The sequence below is a fragment of the Bison bison genome, unplaced genomic scaffold (assembly GCF_000754665.1).
Source record: "Bison bison bison isolate TAMUID 2011002044 unplaced genomic scaffold, Bison_UMD1.0 scf7180017864259, whole genome shotgun sequence".
NCBI lineage: Eukaryota > Metazoa > Chordata > Mammalia > Artiodactyla > Bovidae > Bison > Bison bison.
Window position 1 is genome coordinate 7472148 of NW_011494831.1, and position 7463 is coordinate 7479610.

Here is a 7463-nt window from a genome sequence, read left to right on the forward strand (position 1 = left end):
TAATAATAAAAGCACATATCTCTCTTTTCTTAAGGGCAATGAATTCATCTCAGTGGCTGTACATTTGTAAAGAACATGATGTTTTAAGTCATTCCGGACTCACAGTTCACTACTTCTTAGTAGACAGTCTAAAAAAGCTTTGATAAGTCTTTGACTTTAACTCCAAAAGGATCCCCTATGTAAGTTCAAAGCTTCCCAAGACTGCCTCGAATTGGGGAGGGCTCAGTATCCTACAGGAACTTAAGAGATAACTGTCTTATCTTCTGATGAGCAGGTTAGGTGGCTTCACATTGAACAGACACAAATCTAGGAATCTGGTGGACACAAATACCTGAACAAGTTTCAGGGTATTATCCAGTAAAATTTATTTCACAGATTTACAAGCTTTGGGAAGGGAGAGTTACCAAAGGTTAAAGGATGGACACATTTTTCTAGTTGGAGTAAACTTTGGAGAAACTGCTTAGGCTTAATACTAGACAAGTGCTGGAAAAGACTCTTGAGAGTCCCCTGGACTGCAAGGAGATTAATTCAGTCAATCCTAAAGGAAATCAACCGTGAATATTCATCGGAAGGACTGATGCTGAAGCTGAAGCTCCAATACTTTGGCCACCTGATGCAAAAAGCCAACTCATTGGAAAAGACCTGACTCATTGGAAAAGACCCGGAAGCTGGGAAAGATTGAAGGCAAAAGGAGAAGAAGGCGGTAGAGGATGAGATGATTAAGTAGCAATACCAGTGCAACAGACATGAATTTGAGCAAACTCCGAGAGACAGTGGAGAACAGAGGAGCCTGGCATGCCAGGAGGAAAGCCCCACATACAGTCTATGCAGTCACAAAGAGTCAGAAACGATTTAACTACTGAGCAACAACAACAAGTTGCAGGGTTATTTTTCTCTCTGCCCCCTGTTCCTATAGCTGGAATCCATGTTGTAGCATTGCCCTTTCCTTCCTTTTTACCTATGTACCACCAACCTACTTGAAAGATTCAAATTATGATGTACCCGTTTTTTCAAGTTTCCTTGAAAAACTATCAGTGCTTTCTCCTATCCTGGCACAAATGTTTGTGTATTTCTCAGTCTTGATTGTTTTTCCACTTGGCTTTATCTTCTCAATTAACTTGCAAACTCGGAGTTCATGGGGGCCTCCAACTCTTCAGTAATAAGTGGACCTGAGGTTTGGCCTGGATTCAATTCACAGCTCCGCAGAAATAACAGAGAGAATGTCCCAGTGTTTAATCTGTGTCTATCTCTCCTTGCTGCTGCTGCTAAGTCACTTCAGTCGTGTCCGACTCTGTGTGACCCCATAGACGGCAGCCCACCAGGCTCCCCCATCCCTGGGATTCTCCAGGCAAGAACACTGGAGTGGGTTGCCATTTCCTTCTCCAATGCATGAAAGTGAAAAGTGAAAGTGAAGTCGCTCAGTCGTGTCCAACTCCCAGCGACCCCCTGGACTGCAGCCCACCAGGCTCCTCTGTCCATGGGATTTTCCAGGCAGGAGTACTGGAGTGGGGTGCCATTTCCTTCTCCACTATCTCTCCTTATGTGCAATCAATTAGCAAGTAGCATACTCTGGTCCACTGGGACTATAGGCCCTATTTAAGAATTCTCCATTTTTCCCATTCAGGAGAACAGAAAAATCTCCCTAAAGACCCCTTTATGTCAAATGGTAGCCATTTTTTTCTTCCTCTGTTTGACATGCATGAATAAAGTTCTATTTACTTAAAAAAATTTTTTTTTTGCTGTTTTTGCTGCCACTTAAAGGGCAGATACACTTTTCCGATACTGTTTTCAGGCCAGCATCTGATTTCCTGCTCACCTCTTTGAGATGTCAGTGCCCTTTATACTGTCCTTTAGTACTGTGGGAGGCCTAGCTATGAACCAACCCTTCCTCTCTCAGATATATATATGTATTTCCCTTTCCACAGAGTAACTCCATTATTTTTTTATCCCTCCCACTCTCATTACAACAAAACAGGACAAGAAATATGCTGCTTGCAGATATGGTAGCATGTCACATATCTGACCCCATCTGCTAACCACATAATAGTCCTTGGTACAGTTTTGTCGGGGAACAGTAAGAAACTGATGTCTCCTATCGTTATGCAAAGTCGTAGTGGTAACTTACTAAAAGAAAGAGTAAGTTACATCATCATTTCCAATACCTTTACTCCTACCATAATATGTCTTTAACTGATAAATTTACGGTAAATGTGTAACAGCCAAAGAAAAAAAAATGTTCCTAATATTTGAAATCCTTTTCTGTGATTTTCTGTGAACTCCTGGGGAATGTATGATCTGGATTATGAAATGGAAATCATCTTTCTTCCTGAATTAATCAATTACATCAACAGGGAAGAAAATAAAATGTTTTAAAACAAAGATTAGAAATGGTATCTTGGAAATAGTATCTTGGAAGAGTAGTAAGAAAACCAATATAAAAAAGCTTAACTGGGATCAGTTCAAGGTGGTATAGTTAAGAACAAAAATGGAATTGTACTGGCATAAAATGGGAAATTACTAAGTGCGTACCCCAATTAAGAAGATGAGGAATTTTAGCAAGATGGCAAAAAGGATCATTCCAGGGAATAAGTCTGGACTGTGGAAAAAGAGTTGTGAAATTTCTTTCTGTAAAGAAAAGTCACAAAGAACATAGGACTACTGTCTGAGTAGCATAATACAAAGCTATTGTGTCATAAATTAGTGAGATGATTTAATGCCATCATAAAGTCTCTTCTTACTTGCAACTTTATGGTTTTACAGAACCAAAAGTTTATTAATTGGATTTGAAAATAAAAATAGGATACAGTGCTGTATGAATGAAATCATTTATTCAGTCTGCTCTAAGTAATATATTTACATTGACAGTCACTGAAGCAAAGAAATGAAATTTCATTTTGAGGGACTATTCAGTTAACGGCAATTACAGTGAAGCTAAAAACGTTCACCCTATTCATACTTGAAATGCATTCAGTATAATACTTTGCTTGTCCTTCCAAAAAGCCAAAAGGGAAAGTAAGATCTTCCCCAATTCAACTGGGAGCTGACAGCACATTCCTTTGGTTCACTGCAGCTGCCAAGAGCTCAGTTCCAGGACTAGGCGGGTATAACTGGCTCTTTGCCTTAGATTTTGTTGATTGCAAGCCTTGAGCCTATCTCTTCCAAGACTCTTCCCAAAGCATGAGAACCAAGCCTGAGAACATGAATGATGAATTATCTGTATAGATGGAAAGCAACCCAAGATCATGGTTCCTAACACTATCTTAAGACATAAACTGAACCCATAGGCTAATGCAATTAGCTGCATCCCCATGAGTCTTACCCTAGTCACATTAAAACAGTACATTTAGGAATACAGAGCACATTTTTTCCTGAAGAATTTGCTCATACCCCATTTCTCAAAATCAGTTCAAGGTAGTTTGCCTTACAAAACAAAAACAAAAAGAATTTTACAATATCAGTAAGAAGAGTTGGTACCAGAGGCAATAAAATTAAGCAAAGATGATGAAGAAAAATGCATTCCTTGAATTTCTTTTATGACATCTATTCAGCAGCATTGCTTCACCCCTAAATTTTTAACCTCTGATTCCTAATTGTCAGGACCCTGGCATCCTCACTGATGTGTTCACTAGAAAATGATTTCTTAGGCTTGATGTGCAACCTGGTCAATCTAAAATACTTAATAAATCACTTAGAGGCTTCCCGGGGACAAACAGGACATGAGTAATTAATACTGTATAAAATAATCTGCTCATCTGGCATGTGAATTTTCAGTAACATAAACAGTAAGGACAACTTTGAATGGACAAAAATCATCTGGAGATACAAAGGACAGCCTACTTTTTCTTGTGATGGTGACCAAAGTGGTGATGATTAAGGATGTGCTGTGTGTGTGTGTGTGTGTGTGTGTGTGTGTGTGTGTTCTCAGGTGTACATACGGATAGTGGAGTGAGAAGTGGGAAGAGAAAAGGTTAAAGCTAACTGTAAACGAAAGAGCTTCAGATTTACTTTTTAAACAACATTCAGTAAAGTCCATCCTCCCTCCTCCCATAGACTGACACCCTAAATATGTGTTTGATCAAAAAGCGGTACCTGATCACAAGGTTTCTCCAAACTCAAATGGGCTAAAAATCACAATTCATTGCACCTTGGGATAATCTTGCCGTGAGGATGGCAATATTCTGGGACCAGATGTAATGGTCAACTGACCTTCCAGAGCACTTTTATCCCTTTGGGTCAAGCTGTACATTTAGATTCAACCCACTGACAGCCTTCCAGATCCTTCTTCTCTACCTTATCCTTTGGTTCTCAATTCCACCAATCTTTTCTGTCAGCTACTGCCTGAGGTGTCATTCTTAAAATTTGTGAGAATAATTGATATTACTTGAATTGAGAGCATACAGCTTGCTAATTTGTCATATACTTGTTGATAAATTTATTCTATTTACTGTTTCTAGCACATCCTGCAAGCTATTTATGGGCAGTACATTAACTATATTAGGACACCAAGTCATCAGTCGATTTGGCTCCCCTTAAAAACTATTCAAAGACATTTACTTGGTTTTTCAATTGCAGTGGGGATTTGTTCTGCACTAATGCAGTTATAAGGCTTCTCTGATGGCTAAGTAAAGAATCTGTGGAGATGCGGGCTTGATCTCTGGGTCAGGAAGATCCCCTGGAGAAGGAAATGGCAACCCATTCCAGTATTCTTGCCTGTGAAATCCCATGTACAGAGGAGCCCAATGGGCAACAGTCCATGGGGTTGCAAACAGTCAGACATGACTGCGTGTGACTAAAAAACAACAGTGATTATAACAGCAATTATAATTTTTTTATTAACCTCCTTGGAAATTATAATAGGTCACAGGTAAAAAATATAGTATTTTTTTTCCTTTTTAAAGAAGACAATTGTGAAGTTTACAAGAGATATGACTCTCAAAATTATGTAATTATCAACAGGTTCTCTAAGAAACAAGTAAAACATCCACAGAATAATTTACAAAGAAAGCTTTAAAAACTAGGAAAATACTTTGGATCACTCTGCTCTAAGTATTGCACTAGTATACACTTAACTGGGGTTTACATTTTGACCCTGAATGCTATGTTTACTAGTTTTCCTAAGCTTAATGCAATGGGTTTAGTGCAACAAAATTCACAATGTCAAAAATGGGTACCAGTTCACAGTTCTTTAATGACTTTTTAGTTTCAGTGATGTTTAATATAGTAAAAAGAATATTAAAATAAAACTTTACAATTCCAAGATTATTTTACTAAAAAGGTTTGACTACAAATAACTTTTTTAAATTCAAGATGGGACAATATATAATTAAGGAAACTGATTCTGAAGACTGCACAAATATAAATATCTACAGGGAAAAATATCATTTCGAAAATTGCTTTTTAATAACATCAGAATCATTGGTGAACGGTAGACAGGCAGATAGAAATCAAAGGATAATCTTCCTTACCCATATGCCACATATCCACAAATCTCAGCTACAATGAAGTAAGTCTGCTAAGCAATATTCCCAGATAAATGACGATAAGTTCCTAGTTCCATAGCAGAAACTTTTATACTTAAGTAGTTCACAAAGGACCAAACAGATCAAGCACAACAGGAAGACAATTAGAGTTAACTCGAGACAGTATAAACTATGCATTAAAACAAATATTCCCAATTACTTTAAAAAAAATCTGAATTTCATGCTCAGAATTTTCCAGGCAAGCAGTAGAAGAGTGAGGGACTGACCAGCTATTTCAAAGAAGAAAAGTCACAGTGATGTATTTTTAAATCTTGTAATTAATTTTAGACCGCAATGAAATGATTTTGCCTAAACTACCTATAAAATAATTTTATTTCCTCTTGATCCTAGCTACTAGAAGACAAAATTAAGAAGTAATCCTTTGTGTATACCATGGATGGTTTTAGATCTGCAAATACAGGTAAATAAAGGGATACAGGGGCATAGACTTTTATGCTAGCAAAGTTCCTACCGAGTCTTTGATGTGTCTGTTTATAATTGTCGTGCTTTTTTAAATTAAATTATTTTCAAGACTCCTTATGTAAAATGTTCAAAACACACTTCTTATAATCTTACACTTAACTCTTATTATCTATGTCTATTTTACAGCTGATCAATGTTTTAAGCCTAAATAAAAATAAAATCTTCTCTTCCCCATAAATGCTTTCACACATGAAAATAAAGCTACTTCAGGTTAAGAAAGGTCATGGTTTACAAAGTCAAAGCAATGGAATTTGCAGTTTTATCAGTGGTTCTCAGACTTTAGCTTATATTATAATCATCACCTGAGGTGAAAAACCCAGAATGTGGGTCCCACACTCAGAATTTCTGATTTAGAAAGCCTGGGAGGGGTCCGAGAATTTGCATTCCTAACAAGTTCCCAGGGGACACTGATGCTGAAGGTTAGGGGTACCCACTTTGAGAATCTAACTTCTGTGACACAAAAGACAGATTTGAAAAATAATAGATAAATATAGTTTTCACCTATCTAATAGCTATGACATTTATAACGACTAGAGATGCTGCCTAATTTTCACACAAAGCCAATTCTATTCCTAGCTAAGTGACTAATAACCACACCAACAGTAAAAAAAAAGAAGAAGACCACCACCTTCATAACTAAGATCAGCTCAGTAGCAGAAATGCTTCCCCCCTTAATGTCAATCAGCTTGAGCACAGGATCATTTTGATGCAATTGTTCTAGGTCCTAGATCTTATGCTTTGCCACTACCCAAAATGAACTTGCCAGAGCAAATAATCTAAATGGCAAAAAGTGACAGAAAAATGGAACACTGCCTCTCTAATCCAGACAGTTCCAAAACATCCCTTACCCCCCACCCAATTGTCTCACTTCTCATTATCTCCTACACACACACACACACACCCAACAAAAAAAAAAAAAAAAAGACCCCTCTGTTTATTTGGGTTAATATGAACCAATGGGAGAGAAATAAAGACTTGGATAAGCAGAATTCAGACTCTCTCAGACTAGGGAACAGCTTCCTGAGAAGATTCTATCGTTTATCTGCAACGTTGGTCCGCCCTTAGAATCCCAGCCACTCTCAGATGCCAGACATCAGTGTCCAGCAAAAGTCAAAAGAGCTCTAAATGAATTCCTGCTAGTCAAGGCCCCACCTCCTGCCATCAGCCAAGCGGGTAAGATCTCCGGAGAGTCTCGGCAACTCTCTCCTACATGCAACACCACCACCAGCACCACCACCAAGAAAGCTCTCAATTTCATTCTGGAAAGAGGGAGTGCGGAGAGAGGAGATAATCAGATGCTTAGAGCTGGCAGAGAGTGAGGATCTCCTGACTAGAGCCAAGGAGGGAGGCAGGAAGACAGGCAAGGGGAGTGGCCGCAGAAGCTCAGCACAGACCAGTGCTCTCCGCTCCAGACCCTCTCCCTCCACCCCCAGCACGGCTTAGCCCTGGACCAGACACAGC